The sequence below is a fragment of the Sus scrofa genome, chromosome 5 (assembly GCF_054392235.1).
Source record: "Sus scrofa isolate SSC_HxYL_T2T_F1_AM1 chromosome 5, Sscrofa_HxYL_maternal_Yorkshire_Landrace_v2.0, whole genome shotgun sequence".
NCBI classification, from domain to species: domain Eukaryota; kingdom Metazoa; phylum Chordata; class Mammalia; order Artiodactyla; family Suidae; genus Sus; species Sus scrofa.
In genome coordinates this window covers 35,741,109-35,757,093 of record NC_139387.1, presented here as the reverse complement: position 1 = coordinate 35,757,093, position 15,985 = coordinate 35,741,109, and the positions used below count along the sequence as shown (strand labels likewise).

Sequence of the window (15,985 nt, the reverse complement as noted above, 5' to 3'; positions counted from 1 at the left end):
ATCACACAGATTCACATTTTTACCCTAAAGAAAACAGATCCAAAACTCAGCTTACCACCTACTACTTAAAGCCTAAATTCCAATCCAAAGAATTTAACCTCACCCCAGGAGGATTACTGTAATAGGATTTAAAGGATTACTAAGATAGGGCTATTATGTAAAAATAACTGACTCTATAGCACACTTGAAGATTTACCTTAGTGGACTTCCCCTCGTGGCGCAGTGGTTTACGGGTCTGACTGGGAACCATGAGGTTGCAGGTTCCATCCCTAGCCTTGTTCAGTGGGTTAAGGATCTGGCATTGCTGTGAGCTGTGGTGTAGGCCGGTGGCTACAGCTCCAATTAGACCCCTAGCCTGGGAATCTCCATATGCCACGGGAGCAGCCCTAGAAAAGACAAAAAAGCAAAAGAAAAAAAAAAAAAAAAGATTTACCTTAGTAAACACAGTCCCTTACACATCTACTGTCCTAATAAATCTGAATTTTCACTATCACCTAATCTGCAAAATTGATGTTAGCCTGACATGCATTTACTAAAAAACACTTCCATGGAAATAAACATTGCAAATAATTTTAATTAGACCTGTTTCCCATTGCTTCAGCTTTGTCCCAACTAACCTTCCTTGGATCTTACATCACCCAGCCTGGTTTATATTGATAAGGTAGCTGAAAGTGATCAACTTTTTTTTCTCCCCTCAATCAGAAATGGTGATCTTATAACTGACCACACAATTTTTTTTTGCTGTAACTACCTAGCACAGTTTTATTTCTGGGTTTATGTGGCCAGTGCATCTCGACCAAAGAAAAAAAACGTAGAAGTAAAAAATACTTGACATGTATTGAGGAATATTAAAAGTATATATTAGTGAAGTTCCCAACATCCCTTTAAGTGCCAAGAACACCCACTCCCAAGCATCAGAGAAAAACTTGGGAAGATCCACAAAAGAAGGCACTTCTTTCTCAACATTTTCTAAAATAAATATGTTCAAAGCTTCTTACAGAAAAGTGCTAATCATCTTAAACCACAGGCTTAATATTCAAAAACCTTCCTTGGTGTGCCCTCCTTTTAAAAAGTTCAGTTCAAGTCTTCAAGTATGCCTTGACGCCTATTACGTATATTAAACACCACAGAAAGGGCAGAAAGTAGGAGTGCCCATTGTGGCGCAGCAGAAACGAATCTGACTAGTAACCATGAGGTTGTGGGTTTGATCCCTGGCCTTGCTCAGTGGGTCGGGGATCTAGCATTGCCATGAGCTGTGGCGTAGGTTGCAGACATGGCTCAGATCCTGAGATGCTGCTGTGGCGGTGGCGAAGGCCGGCAGCTGTAGTTCTGATTCAACCCCTAGCCTGGGAACTTCCATACAGTGGGAGGGTGCCTCCCTGAAAAGCAAAAAAAAAAAAAAAAAAAAAAGGGGGGGGGGGGAAAGTCTTCAAACTAAAGAAACAGAATTCTGTTGAGAAGACAAGATATTCACATGAGACCCTTGACCCTTGAGAAAAGCATGACGTGTTGGAATATAAGACACACAGGTCACAGTAGAGTGGATGACTGTGGATTGGGTCCATGCTAGGTAATCTCAGGGAGCCTGGATGGTCCAAGAAGACCTCCTGGGAAGAGGGCTTGGATGGTCCTTAAGGGAGTAATATAGGAAAGTGGAGAAAAGATGGAAGGACATTCCATGCTAGGAACCCATTATAGCAAATCTATAAAGGTGGTGATGACCAGTCTCATTCAGGAGGTAACAGGCAAATTTTCCTGAAAAGAGAGCACCTATCAGGGTGATGATATAAGTGGACAGGGGACAAGCAGATAATAAAGAGACTTCAGTGCTACAAGGATGAATTTAATTTTATTTAGTAGAGTAGCCATTAACATAAAAGTATTAGAATATATCAAATATTATCCCATGTATGTTTGAAAAACTGACACACACCCATATTTACCTATGAATTAAAAAGCCCAGAAGGAGTGCCCACTGTGGCACAGTTGCTTAAGGATCCAGTGCTGTCTCTGCAGAAGGTAGGGCGTTGCTGAGTTGCAGGTTTCATCTCCAGCCCTGTGCAGTGGGTTAAGGATCCAGCATTACTTCAGCGTGGTGTAGGTTGCTGCTTCAGCTTGGATGCAGTCCCTGGTCTGGGAACTTCCATGTGCCGAAGGTGTGGCCAAAAAATTTTTTTAAATTTACAAAAGCCCAGAAAACAATCTGGAATAATACACAAGGTATTATTGCCAGTGGTTGCCTCTGGAGCAGGGAGGAGGTCAAATCAAAATGGGTTAAAAAGGAAACTTAGCTTTTTTTGTGTACATTTTTGTGTTTCCTGTTTTGTTTTGTTTTTTTTATAAGAGGTTGCACTGATATATCACTTAAGTGTATTTACATACAATTTCTTTAAGAGAAAATTCTGTGGTGGTTTGTTCACTCTTAAAAGCCGAAATGTAATTAAAACCCAAAACGTAATTTTTACATAGAAGAAGTAAGTGAAATCCAATGTCAGCTTGTCCAGCATAGTCTCGCTGATGAGGACTCCTCGATCATTCTGGACATTCTAGAAGCAAGTGTTCACTCAGGTTTAAGTATAAAGTCAAAAAGACATAGGTTTGGAGGACGGAATAGCAACTTGCAAGAGTTAAGGAGCTGGCATTTCAAAGAGAAACTACCTTTTGAATCTCAACATAGACTCTAGCTGCAGTGTCTGATGCATGCTGAACTGGCCAAGAATATGGGCTTTGGAATATTGATTATAGCTGAGGTTTATTGAGTAACCTGGGCAAGTACTATTTCCACTACTTTTTATGGATAAGGGAACAGTTGCATGGAGAGGTTACAGAACTTGCCCCGTATTATACAGGCATGAGTGGTGAAGCTAAATCGCTTCATACCTGAGCCTGGCATCGTAGACCTTAGAGTGGACTGTCAGGTCCAGCCTCAGATCACAGCCACCACCAGCATCATGACCCAGGACACATCTTTTCCTTTTTTTTTTTTCTTAATTGAAGTCAGTTGATTTATAATGTCGTGTTAATTGCTGTTGTACAGCAAAGTGATTCCGTTATATATACATTCTTTTTCATATTCTTTTCCCTTGCGGTTCATCATGGGATGTTGACTATAGTTCCCTGTGCTATACAGTAGGTCATTGCTGTTTACCCATTCTATACATAACCCTTTGCATCTGCTAACCCCAAACTCCCACTCCGTCGCTGGGCCACTCCCCTCTCCCTTGGCCACAAGTCTGTGAGTCTGTTTCCTAGATAAGTTCATTTGTAGAGACACATATTTTAACCTCTCTAAACATAAGGTTTCTCACCTATCAGATAGAAGGAAATGAAATACTGCATTAAAGGACGTAGCATATTTCCTGGAACTTATTGAATGCTCAACAAACTGATGATTATTACATAAATGACAACACAGTAATGACCATCCAAAGACTTCCTTCTTCCAATATGAACACAAGTCTCTGGTTCAAGAAACTATCTTGAACTTGCCTCCCACTTGCCATGTTTTTGTGCCTTTTTGCACCACATGGTCTTGAAGAAACTGTAGCGTTAGGGCAGAGGGGCAAGAAAGGCAAACACTGAAATGGTGGAGATTTCACCTGTTTCCACCCACAAGACAGCGGTCCCTACCAAAGAGAAGCGCTACAAACGGCGAATCTCCAGAATATCTGCTTTTATACACATCAGCAGTTTTCATCTGGTGCCATTTCAGATCTCAGAAGGAAGTGATATGTCAGAGGTGATGAAGTTCCCCCCTTTTAGGGGTCACCTTCTTTTTTTAGGGCCACACACCCAGCATATGGAGGTTCCCAGGCTAGGGGTCCAATCAGAGCGGTAGCCGCCAGCCTACACCACACCCCAGCAACACGGGATCCAAGCCTCGCCTACAACCTACCCCCCAGCTCACGGCAACACTGGATCCTTAACCCACTGAGGGAGGCCAGGGATGGAACCCGAGTCCTCACAGATCCTAGTCTGATTCGCTTCCACTGTGCCACAACGGGAACGCTTTTTTTTTTTTTAAGTCAACTTCACCCTTGAACCTAATGATATTTTCTGTAATGAAAATTTAAATTAAGCATTCATATACTCTGTTTTGTGAGGGTTTTTTTTTTTTTAACAGTTGAAATGCCATCAATCTGTTGACTGAACCCCCCCAAAGAGTGCAGGAGAGGCTAGCTGCACAGCGTTGGTTAGCGGCTTTGGCATTCTGTCCTTTTAAACCTCCCTCTTACATTTCATCATAATTTCCTCTGTCAATTGGCAAGCTTTAAAAGAAAATGTTTAAAAATAGCCCTAGTTGACAAGTTGCAAAGATACCTAGAAAAAGTCAGGGTTTTGCTTTCTCTCTAGGTATTTCTTTCTCATGTCTTTCAAGGAAAACGTCATGAATATTTCATCAAATGTGAGAGAGAAGAAGTCCTAAATATGAGCATTTTTTATTGTAAACATCTTGTTATGGAACTGTTATGAATTCTTCATGGAACACCTACTCAGGTGCTTTGCAATTTGGGTTTTCACAGCCCCCTCTCCTCTGCCTCCACCGCCCCGATGGAAAAAACCTTAGTCTCTCAAAGTCTCTGTGGCCGAATTTGCAAGGTACTCAACTCTCAATTGCCAGCAACTGCTAGTTTCCTAAACAGTCGCTTTGATGATCACCTGATTCCCATTGTCTTATATTAACATTCCAGAGACGCTTAGCCTTTCTCATTCCTGTGCCTTGGTAAAATTGCTTACCCTGGGTCGTTTTTGTTTATAATAAGGAAAAAATAATGCCTACTTTGTGTACACCTGAAACTAATATAACATTGTTAAGTCAACTATACTCCAGTAAAAATTTTTTAAAATCATGCTACCTACTTTATGGAGATAAAATACATACAAAGTTCTGACCGTACTTCCTAGCACAGAGTAAGCCAGTATGTGATTTTTTTTTTTTTTTTTTTTTTTTTTTTTTTGTCTTAAGTCCTTTTAGGGCTGCACCCACAGCATATGGTGGTTCCCAGGCTAGGGGTCCAATCGGAGCTGTAGCCGCTGGCCTACACCACAGCCACAGCGATGCCAGATCCGAGATGTGTCTGCAACCTACACCAGAGCTCATGGCAATGATGAATCCTTAACCCACTGAGCAAGGCCAGGGATTGAACCTGCAACCTCATGGTTCCTAGTCAGATTCGTTAACCACTGAGCCACGACGGGAACTCTCCTGTGATGCATTTTTTAATACTTATTTTTCTTATGTTTCCCTGACTATCCTACGTAAGTAAATGAAGGAGGTACTATTTCAACGAATGGTTAAGAGACCTGAACAGCTTGGCTCCGTGGGCCCCCAGGTGAACTTGATCTTTGGGCAGAATGGCCAGGTGCCTCTGTGGGAAGGTTCTTCTTGGCTTCCCTAGTTCCGGCAGGAATGACTTGTGGGCAATGCTGGTGGGTCCAGGTCCTATCAAAGGTAAGGATACCTTGCTCACAATGTGGATTAAGACTGGATTTTAAGGAGTTCCCTGGTGGCTCAGCAGGTTAAAGACCCAGTATTGTCACTGCTGTGGTGCTGCTTTGATCATTGGCCCCAGAACTTGCTCATGCCTCTGGCCTAGCCAGAAAAACAACAGCAACAACTGGGATTTGAGTATCAGTTCTTCTGTTTGTTAACATATGACCGAGACAACAAAATCATTCCACTTCACTTTCCTCTAAATTGGAGATAGATTGTAATATTATCCACTTGTTCAAGTTATTGCAAAGACCGAACAAGAACGCATAGTCAGGCTTATGGTGGAATTCAGTAAATTCCCAATACCTGGCTTGTTCCTCCCGTCCAGCTGGTGGTCATATGAAGCAAAAGGCATGTGGATCAGCTCTCCTTGCGTTTTTGGCAATTGCACACATGCCCTGGGGGTCAAGACAACCTCACCATCGCATTTTCTGTTTGGAACATTAAAATGTTCCTATATTGGGTCTCTGCTTAAATTAGATTTCTATCCGACCTAGTTATCCACCTGACAACCATTCTTACTGGTGTTTACTCACAAGTCTCTATAATATAAACATTGAATGGGTGGATTTGTGCATTATTAGTAACAGCTAAGACTTACCAAAGCGTTTCTGTATCAGTCACTTGTCATGCATTATGTCATTTAAGGTTCACATCAGCCCTTTGAAGCACTACCTCCATTCTACAGATAAGAAAACCGAAACTCAGAGAGGTAAACTTACCCAGATTTACAAAGCTAGGACGTAGCAGAGCCTGCATTTGCATGTATACAGTTGAAATCCACAACGTGTGGTATGATCGCCTTTCTTCAAAATGTTCATGTGTTAAATACTTTATAGATATCTTTGGAATGGATAAGCAATGAGATCCTGCTATATAGCTATATCTAGTCACTTATGATGGAGGATAATGTGAGAAAAAGAATGTATATAGATTATGTGTGCCTGGGTCACTTTGCGGTATAATAGAAAAAAGACAGAACACTGTAAACCAACTGTAATGGAAGAGATAAAAATCATTTAAAAAATACTTTAGAGATATAATTTCAGTCCTGTGATGAGAGACCTCTGGCTGGTGCTGGTGCTAGTTGCCTGCTGGCACTTGGCTTGGTAGTCACTGACACAGCCCCCTGGGGATGCTGCTGGGCAGACCAAGGCCTCCACTTTGCCGTCCTATTGTCTGAATCTCTGAACCTGGGCCAAGCCCATGCCATTTTTCATAAAATCTTTCCATGGGAAAATCTTTCTATGGGATCCTGAAAAGAAAACAAAAATGGAATGCTAAAACCCAACATAATCTAGATCTTACAGGCTATTTAGGGGAAAGGGCCGAAGGAGCTATTTAGGGGAATGTCTACCAAGCATTCTAGAGAAATCAGAGGTGTCAGCATTTGTACAAAACATTAAATACCCATTTTCAAAGATTATGCATATAAATCCTAGCACTCAAACTGAACATATTTTCATCTTTCTCTGACAATTCAGAAGTCATGGGTGTGTCTCAAGATCATTATAAGGCATATCACCCACCTCATTGTAAACTACCGATGAGGAAGAAAAAGTGCAACTTAAATGGAATTTTCTAGACTGCAGAGAGTATACTGTATATGTCTATTGGCTGAAAGGGTATCCTAAATTTTTATTTTTATATTCAGCTTACTGAAGCCAGAATCCATCAGAGCCCTCGGGTAAGTGAAAACCATGTGGATATTTATTTGTCTAGAAAAGTTTGGGTCAAGTTCATTCGCAAGTGTGCTACCAAACCAAACTTGAGTCTGCTTGCCCATGCTCAATAAAGCCAATCTACTGACACCAGGTTGCAGCAAAGGGAAGTGTAGCATTCATTGCAGGTGCCAGACAATGAGTCCAGGGCAGCTAATGCTCACAAAACCCAAAGTCCCTGACAGTGTGAGGGAGAGAGTTGCATGGTCCATGGACAGCTCATGGCCAGCTCATGGCCATTTTTCTGATTGGTTGGTGGTGAGGTAATTGAGAGTCAACATCATCAACCTTCCAACTCCAACCAGTCTGGGGTCTACATGCTGTAAGCAGAATACTGTTGTGGGCAGCATACAGTTAACTTCTTCCACCTGGTGGGGTTTCAATATCTGTGAAACAACTCGAGGTTATGGCTCAATATTATCTATAACCCTTGAGGAGGAAGTAAAGTCTTTGACTTGGTTTAATGGCTAAATTATTATTATTTTGTCTTCCTTGACTGTTTTCCTTTGCTTCTGCGTTTTCTCACTTTTTTTATTAAATTCATTCTTTGGAAATTGGGGAAGGCCTAGGAGGCTGGTTTAAAAATAAGAGTTAGGTGGAGGACATTTCAGTAGGGTGGGTGGTGGGTGGGGAGGGGTTCTGTCCTGGGAAGGCCCCATAGGGTCCTGATCAATTACAAATGTCCTGTTTTCTAGGTTGTCAGGGTTACCCAGGCAACCTTCCTTTGGTATATTGAATAGCTCTGGATTCATAGTATGGATTCAAGGGTAAGACCCATGAACCTAGTGATAGGCAAATGGAAAAATCACTGGATTTGTCCTAAAAATTCACTCAGGAGTCTTCAGGGGAGCATCAGAGAAATTTCCTTCTTCTCAGGGTCCCCCTTTCCTTCATCCTCTACTAACCCCAGAAAAACCTCATTCTCAGCCCTGGCATCTTTCTCCACTGTCCTATTATTGCACCTTTCTTGAGGTTCAAATTCAACTTGCCAGGAGTCCTTAGGTTTGAGTCATCACTTTCTTGGTTCCACTGCCCAGGTGAGGACCTTAGCAGATACTTCCAGCTCTGACTCTATCCCCAGAGGACTCTGCCAAATTAGGAGTCAGTATTCTGAGTGTGAAGGCTGAGCTGATTCTCTACTTTAGGCTCTAAGGTCTTGGCAGGTCTGGCAGCCTTGCTAGATAGGGAAAGATTACCTTGGGGTTCTCCCTTATGTCTTAGATAGTTGGTTATAAAACTTGGGAGCTTCTCTGGTAAAATCTGAAACTGGCCCCTGTACACAAAGGACAAGGAGGCACTGGAGAGGCAGACCACTCCCAATTGGTAGGTGGCAGATTTAACAGGCAAAGGAACTTACATACAAGGTTTGGCTTTGGCCATTGAAGGACAAGTAGACAGATTTCCGCACCTGCCCACTAGAACCTTAGACAGTGACACAGAAGAAGCCTTAATTGGGTCGAGTCACGTATACCATCCAGATGGTCTCAGGTCACATTGTTCTCTCAAGGCTGAGTCCTTGAAAGGAGCTCCCACTGTGGGAAAAGTGAGCAGAGCACACATTCCAAGGACAAGGGAGGAGATAGGAGCCTTCCATTGCCAAGGTTCAGCTCAAGGGTCAGCTGGCAGTCACATGCTCTCAATGGCCTCTTCCAATGTGTCTGTGAAAACACAAAAGTGATTCCTTATGTCAGTAAACATCTATATTTCTTTTGGTTACACTATTAAAATCTACTCTATTTTTATGTGCTTGCCACATAGTTTATTGATCATATGATAGTCTTCTCACAAACTAAAAAGATTAGAGGCAGCAGTGATGTGGGATTCTAAATAAAAGCTCACTGTCCACCTACATCTGGCCAAGAAGCCCCCAGTGGGTGGATTCTGCTATATTCATTTCTGGGGTAGATGGAATTCTAAAGGTGTCACCCCAAGATGACTCAATCAAACAAGAACCTAGGTACTGCTGTACAGGAATTTTGCAGCTGTAAATTAGGGTTATAGATCTTAAATTAAGGGGATTAACCCTGATTATCTGGATGAACCCAACCTAATCACCTGAGCCCTTAACACAGAGATATTTCTTAGGCAGCAGTCAAGGTGATGGAGCAGCAGCAGCAGAAAAAGACAAGGCAGGAAGGAGCAAAAGTCTGAGAGATAGGAAGTGTGATGAGATTTGACCCACTTTGGTTGGCTTTGATGGACTAAGAGAGCCATGAACCATGGACATAAGTGGTTTCTAGGACCTGAGAACAACCTCTTATGGGCAGATAGCAAGGAAAGAAGGACCCTGATTCTTCTACAACAAACAACTAAATTTAGTCAGCAACCCGGAGTGGGCAGGGAAATTCTTCCCTAAGACGAGTCTGCCAGACTTTCTAACCTATGAAACTGAGAGAAAGCAAATGGATGTTGTTTTAAGCTACTGTGGTAGTGGAAGTTTGCTGCAGTAGAAAACTGATATATTAATCGAGGATTTCATGTTTTCCAAATTCTGTGCCCTATTTGGTTTTCTTACCACAATTATCTTTGATTCCATTTCTCACATTTCTACTCCCATTCCCTAGGATGTAGACATGGATCTGTGAAGTCCGTATGTACCCTAAAATTGAAATCCATAATTATTATAGGATAAGGGTCATTTTGAGCATCTAATTGTGTGAAATTTTTCTGCTATTTGCACCCTATTAAAGTATGGGAGAGTTGTTGTGTCACAGAAATGCACGCTCATTTAACACAAAGCCAGTCAGTTTGGAGAGGCAAAGGGAAAACTCTGAAATTCTGTCAAATGCCTTGACTCCAGCTTAAGCCTACCTTTTATAAGCAAGAAACCTAATTTTAGAAATGACCTTTAAATACTTAAGTTGCATATCGGAAAGTTTTAAAAGCCTTATAAAAGTCCCAGGAATGGATACAATACCATTTTTACAAAACCTGGCAGTAGAAATGAAGTGCACGGAGTCAGAAATGCTAGTAAACAGTTATGTTAGACTTTAAGGAATCCATGGTTTATTTTCTTCAACCATTTTGCTCAGAACCTGGGAACCATTTATACAAGTGTATGGTTTAATGTCTCTCCATCAATCCTAAGTGAAATGTGAAAGAGCTGATCCTACAGTAGTACAGTTGAACAGGACTTGGTGTATTGCAACTCATGCCACATCAGCTGCCTTTGCAAACAGCAGCCATGAGAGAAGCAGCCCCACCACATTGATGAGGGAAAGGTTAGGAAGAAAAATGGATGTGCCCCAGAACTGACCATGGCCCACTTTCCTACGGAGATTTCCCTTTGGGATAAAACCAGTTACCTCTGAGCGTGAGTTGGCTTGAGCCCTCCGTGTGCCGACGCGGTGTTGGGATCAGGCAGAGATGGTTGAGGTGGGCTTGGCCCTGGGCTTCTGCATTTCTGTTCGCCAGACTAGAAAGGAACCAAAGGCCCATTTGGCATTTTGTGTGCAGCTTAAAAAAATAATTTCTTTGGCACATCATTGACTTCAGATCTTATTTTTTTTGAAATGGTGAAAACCAAATGGTATTCCAAGGAAGCAAAATCAGCCAATCAGCTTTCAGAGAGCCAAGACACTAAAATCTGGATTCTATTTCTGGTGCTGCCAGTGACCTGCAATGCAAAAAAGAACAACTTGCAGGCATGAGGGGTCTTGGTATACATTCTCTTTCCACCATAAAATGGCAGGCAAATAATGCAATGCCCACGGGCATGGACCTCCCTGTCACACAGACCCAGCCTCAAGTTCAGCTCTGCTATTTAGTGGCTGTGTGCCTTTGTATTACTTAACCTCTCTAAATTTCAGAGTATAATAATGTCTATCTTAGAAAGATAGTGTTATAATGAAAATAGTACAAGTTTAGTACATTGCCTCACAATTTTTTCAAATTTTATTGGAGTATGGTTGATTTACAATGTATTAGTTTCAGGTGTACAGCAAAGTGAAAATCAGTTATACATATATCCACTTCCCCCCATATAGGTTATTACAGAACACTGAGTAGACCCCCCTCTGCTATACAGTAGGTCCTTGTTAGTTACCTATTTTATATAGGTAACTTGTGCTTATGTTAATCCCATCCTCCCAATGTACCAGAGTTTTCCCTTTGGTAACTGTACATTTGATTTTGAAATCTGTGAGTTTGTTTCTGTTTTATAAATGAGTGTTTTATTAATGAGTTCTTTTGTATCTTTTTATTAGATTCCACATATAAGTGATACCCTATGATATTTGTCTTTCACGGTTTGATTTACTTCACTTAGTATGATAATCTCTAGGTCCATCCACTTTTCTGAAAATGGCATTATTTCTTTTTATGGCTGAGTGATATCTCATTGTGGATATGCACCACATCTTGATCCATTCCTCTGTCCATGGACATTTAAGTTCTTTCCATGTCTTGGCTATTGAAAACAGTGCTGCAATGAACATTGGGGTACATGTATCTTTTCAAATTATGGTTTTCTCCAGATGTATGTCCTGGATTGGGATTGCTGGATTGTATGGGCATCCTATCCTTAGTTTCTTAAGGAACTTTCATACTGTTTTCCTCAGTGGTTGCACCGATTTACATTCCCACCAACAGTCTAGGAGGGTTCCCATTTCTCCACACCTTCTCGAGAATTTATTTTTTGGAGACTCTTTGATGATGGCCATTCTGACTCATGTGAGGTGATACCTCAATGTAGTTTTGATTTTCATTTCTCTAATAATTAGTGATGTTGAGCATCTTTTCATCGTGCTCATTTGTCTGTTTTGTCTCTTTTGGCCATTTGTTTTCTTTGAAGAAACATCTATTTAGATATTCTGACCATTTTTGATTGGGTTGTTTGGGGTTTTTTTTGTTTTGTTTTGTTTGGGGTTTTATATATATATATATGTATATATATATATATAGAGAGAGAGAGAGAGAGAGCGAGAGAGAGAGTGCTGCATGAGTTGTTTGTATATTTTGGAGATTAAGTTCTTGTTGATCACTTTGTTTGTAAAGATTTTCTTCCATTCTGTGTGTTGTCTTTTCATTTTTTCATGGTTCCCCTTGCTGTGCAGAAGCGTTTAAGTTTAATTAGGTCCCATTTGTTTATTTTTATTTGCATTATTCTAGGAGGTGGATCCAAAAAAAAATGTTGCTGCAATTTATGTCAGAGAGACCACTGACAAATTTTGACTGTTGTTATTATTACAACTGTTTAACATGACTGACAGATGCCTTCATGTAACATTGTGAAATATCTTTATCAGGCATTCCTAATTTCACATTTATCTAAAGGTTTACATCATCAGAGCCAAATGATTACTGAATAAACCTAAAAAAAAGTAAATCTCATTGGCCGCATATTTCCTACCTCCACATCTTTGTATTCCTGATGCTCTAACCTGTATGAATTCAAATAACACTGCTTGAAAAAGAAAAAACAGGGAGTTCCGGTTGCGGCTTAGCAGAAACGAATCCGACTAGTATCCGTGAGGATGCAGTTTTGATCCCTGGCCCTGCTCGGTGGGTTAAGGATCTGGCATTGCCCTGAGCTGTGGTGTAGGTCACAGACACGGCTCAGATCCTGCATTGCTGTGGCTATGATGTAGGCTGGCAGCTACAGCTCCCATTCAGTCCCTAGCCTGGGAACTTCCATATGTCATGAGTGCAGCCCTAAAAAGCAAAAAAAAAAAAAAGAAAGAAAGAAAGAAAGAAAGAAAGAAAGAAAGAAAGAAAGAAAGAAAGAAAGAAAGAAAGAAAGAAAGAAAGAAAGAAAGAGAAAAAACAGAATGTGAGGAGGACGCTGTTAGCACAGGGCAAAGCCAACACGCAAAGGCCAAACAAAGCATAAATTTGTCTCTGTCATCACCACCTGGCTCTGTTTCCAGAGCTTAGAGACCATTTTTATATGTTCAGTTTATTAATTGGGTTCCTGTTACCTACTAAGTCCACACTGATGGTCTGGAGTTGGGGGGTCATGCCCTGTAATCTTGATGCTTTGCCCTAGGAGGAAACTTCCTAAAAATCATCAGAAGCCACAACTAGTATTCTGTGAACTGTCACTGCAAGGTGACAGCCCTGGCTGGTGCCCAGAGGAGGGAGGAATAGCACCTATTCCCAGAGGACCAAGACATCATCTGAATCAGTCAAGAAGTGTCTTAGACAACTGAACTTGTCAAACAAATGGAAATATCGAAAAAGTGAGGTTACCTTATATGGATTTGTTGCTGGAGGATTTAATCTGACACATGCGTTGGCAAAAACAATGCACATAACAACAAGATTTGCTTCTTCACCCACATTCTATGATTATGTATGCATGGACTGTAGTTACATGAACCCAAAATCAGAAAATATGGGCATGAGATCTGGTACTTTGTAACTTTGCTCTAGTCAATGAAACTGCTTTGAATCCCAATTTCTTTATTTCTAAAATATTGGAGATAGATGCAGATACAGATATGGAAATGTAGATTAGACCTCATTATATATGGATATAGATCCCATATATATCCCATTAGATACATAGATAGACAGACAATATGTAATCATACACACACACACACACACAGACACACATATATAGTGGTAAATGATCTAATAAGACATCACATGGGAAGCCCGTGGCTTTTGTATGTTTCCAATAAATCTTCACATCCTGGAGTTCCCGTCGTGGCGCAGTGGTTAACGAATCCGACTAGGAACCATGAGGTTGCGGGTTTGGTCCCTGCCCTTGCTCAGTGGGTTGACGATCCGGCGTTGCCGTGAGCTGTGGTGTAGGTTGCAGACGCGGCTCGGATCCCGCGTTGCTGTGGCTCTGGCGTAGGCCGGTGGCTACGGTGGCTACAGCTCCGATTCAACCCCTAGCCTGGGAACCTCCATATGCCGCGGGAGCGGCCCAAGAAATAGCAACAACAACAACAACAACAACAGACCAAAAAGACAAAAAAAAAAAAAAAAAAAAAAAAAAAAATCTTCCCATCCTGCCCACTGTGACCTCTACCAACTCTTAATTATTCACCAATTGATTATATTGGTCAAGAATTAGATCTTTTCTCATCCCCTTTCTTTTTAGCTTTTCCACAGTTGCTAGGCTCTTTATTTAAAGTTACCCCTGCCAGAAGGGGAAATCAACGAGGGAACTTATCAAGCCTTCTTATAAGACATTATAAAAGAAAGTTATTGATACCAGGCTTAAATAAAACCTGTGCATTTCATTTCTCCAGACTTCCCTTGAAATCTATTAAAAAGCCACCCAAGTCTGTATTAACAATACAGATATAAGAGCCAATATTAGTCCTTCAGGCCTCACTTGGCTTAAAAATAGCAGAAAGTTGGCATGGTATTTCAGTGGCAAGCTCATTTTACATTAATAAATACCATTTCAGAATGATCGTTATTTTTTAAAAATATTTTCATAAAATCTGAATTTCTTCTTTCACCTTTCTTAAAACCTTATACCAACAAAATTCTCCTTTCACTGCCATGTCCTTGACAGTTACCTAAATAATATTTTAGCTCACTGAAGAGAATTAAATGGCTTCTGTCCAAGGGAGATATTATTCTAGTTAATTATTAGCATTAAAATTCCAATTTACTGTTCAACATACTAATAGCAGATGCTGCCATTGCTATGCGTCAATGCTTCTGTAAAAGACAATCTCATACTAGTCAGGTATGAAATTACGTTGAAAGGCTGAATGAGCTAATGTCACTGTGTGCTTTGGCTGTGTGCTCAGAACTCCTAGCAGAGAGTAAGGCTCCAGAGACTGCTTGGGGGTAAGTCTAGGACTTTGGAAAATGAAGTTCATTTACATTCTGTAAATTGTGGCTATGAATAGTATTTACTGAACAAAATATAGTAAAGGACACTCTGGGGGGTTTTGAAAGAAACCTCCGGCTCCAAGGACAGTCAGGGTGTAGAAATAGGAATCCAGTGGAGAACAGCTTTCTTTACATATCAACATGCCAAAGTTAAAACAGGTCCAACTGCTCTCAGTAGACTTTAGAGGGCTTCAGCTTACAAAGAAGGGAAGAGGGCTCAATCAGGAGAGTCTTGGAGGGCTGAGTAAAACTCAGAGCATTTCAGACCCAGTAATGGTGGTCAATACAAATGCCTGAGTCAGGAGCAGGCAACTTGTGTGAGAGGAAGGCAATTCAGCACCAGCCGCTGGGGGAGATGTGTATGAGAGTAATCACAAGAGGTGGGAAGGTTTGAGGAATTATTCTGTATCTGGACCATGAGGCTGTCTACCCAGGTGTGTACAGCTGTCAGAGTTCACTGACATGTAAACATAAAATAGGCACAATTTTGTAAATGTAAGTTATACCTCAACAAATTATGTTTTTAAAGATACACAAAAATTTTTAAAGATTTTAATCAACAGAAGTTGAATTCTTTCAAGGTTATCTTTTTTTTTTTTTTGAATTTAAAATCTCATAGAGAGCAACGAAAGAGCATGCTTTCCAAACTTGTGTTTTTTCAATAAGACACTCAGAAAAATCACACGTTTGGAAATGTATACAATTTGACTTAATGGTGTACACATTTGATTTAACGGTGTACACATTCGATTTAATGGTGTACCCATGGCATAAGGAGGTTCCCAGGCTAGAGGTCAAATCGGAGCTGTAGCTGCCGGCCTGCACCACAGCCACTGCAATGTGGGATCCAAGCCCCATCATGGCAATGCTGGATCGTTAACCCACTGAGCAAGGCCATGGATCAAACCTGCCTCCTCATGGATACTAGTCAGGTTCATTGACCCCTGAGCCATGACAGGAACTCCTG

At 41.0% G+C, this 15,985-nt stretch overlaps 1 long non-coding RNA gene across 1 annotated transcript in view; it reads left to right on the top strand.

Annotated features, from left to right (window-relative positions):
• The window catches only part of LOC146403329 (uncharacterized), an 82,675-nt gene extending 68,820 nt beyond the window's left edge, over positions 1 to 13,855 (top strand). Inside the window, exons 5-8 of the long non-coding RNA XR_014803565.1 lie at positions 4,524 to 4,599; positions 6,143 to 6,206; positions 7,149 to 7,181; positions 13,202 to 13,855. This is a non-coding gene — a long non-coding RNA (uncharacterized LOC146403329). The remainder of the gene's footprint in view (positions 1 to 4,523; positions 4,600 to 6,142; positions 6,207 to 7,148; positions 7,182 to 13,201) is intronic.
• Positions 13,856 to 15,985: the final 2,130 nt, after the last annotated feature.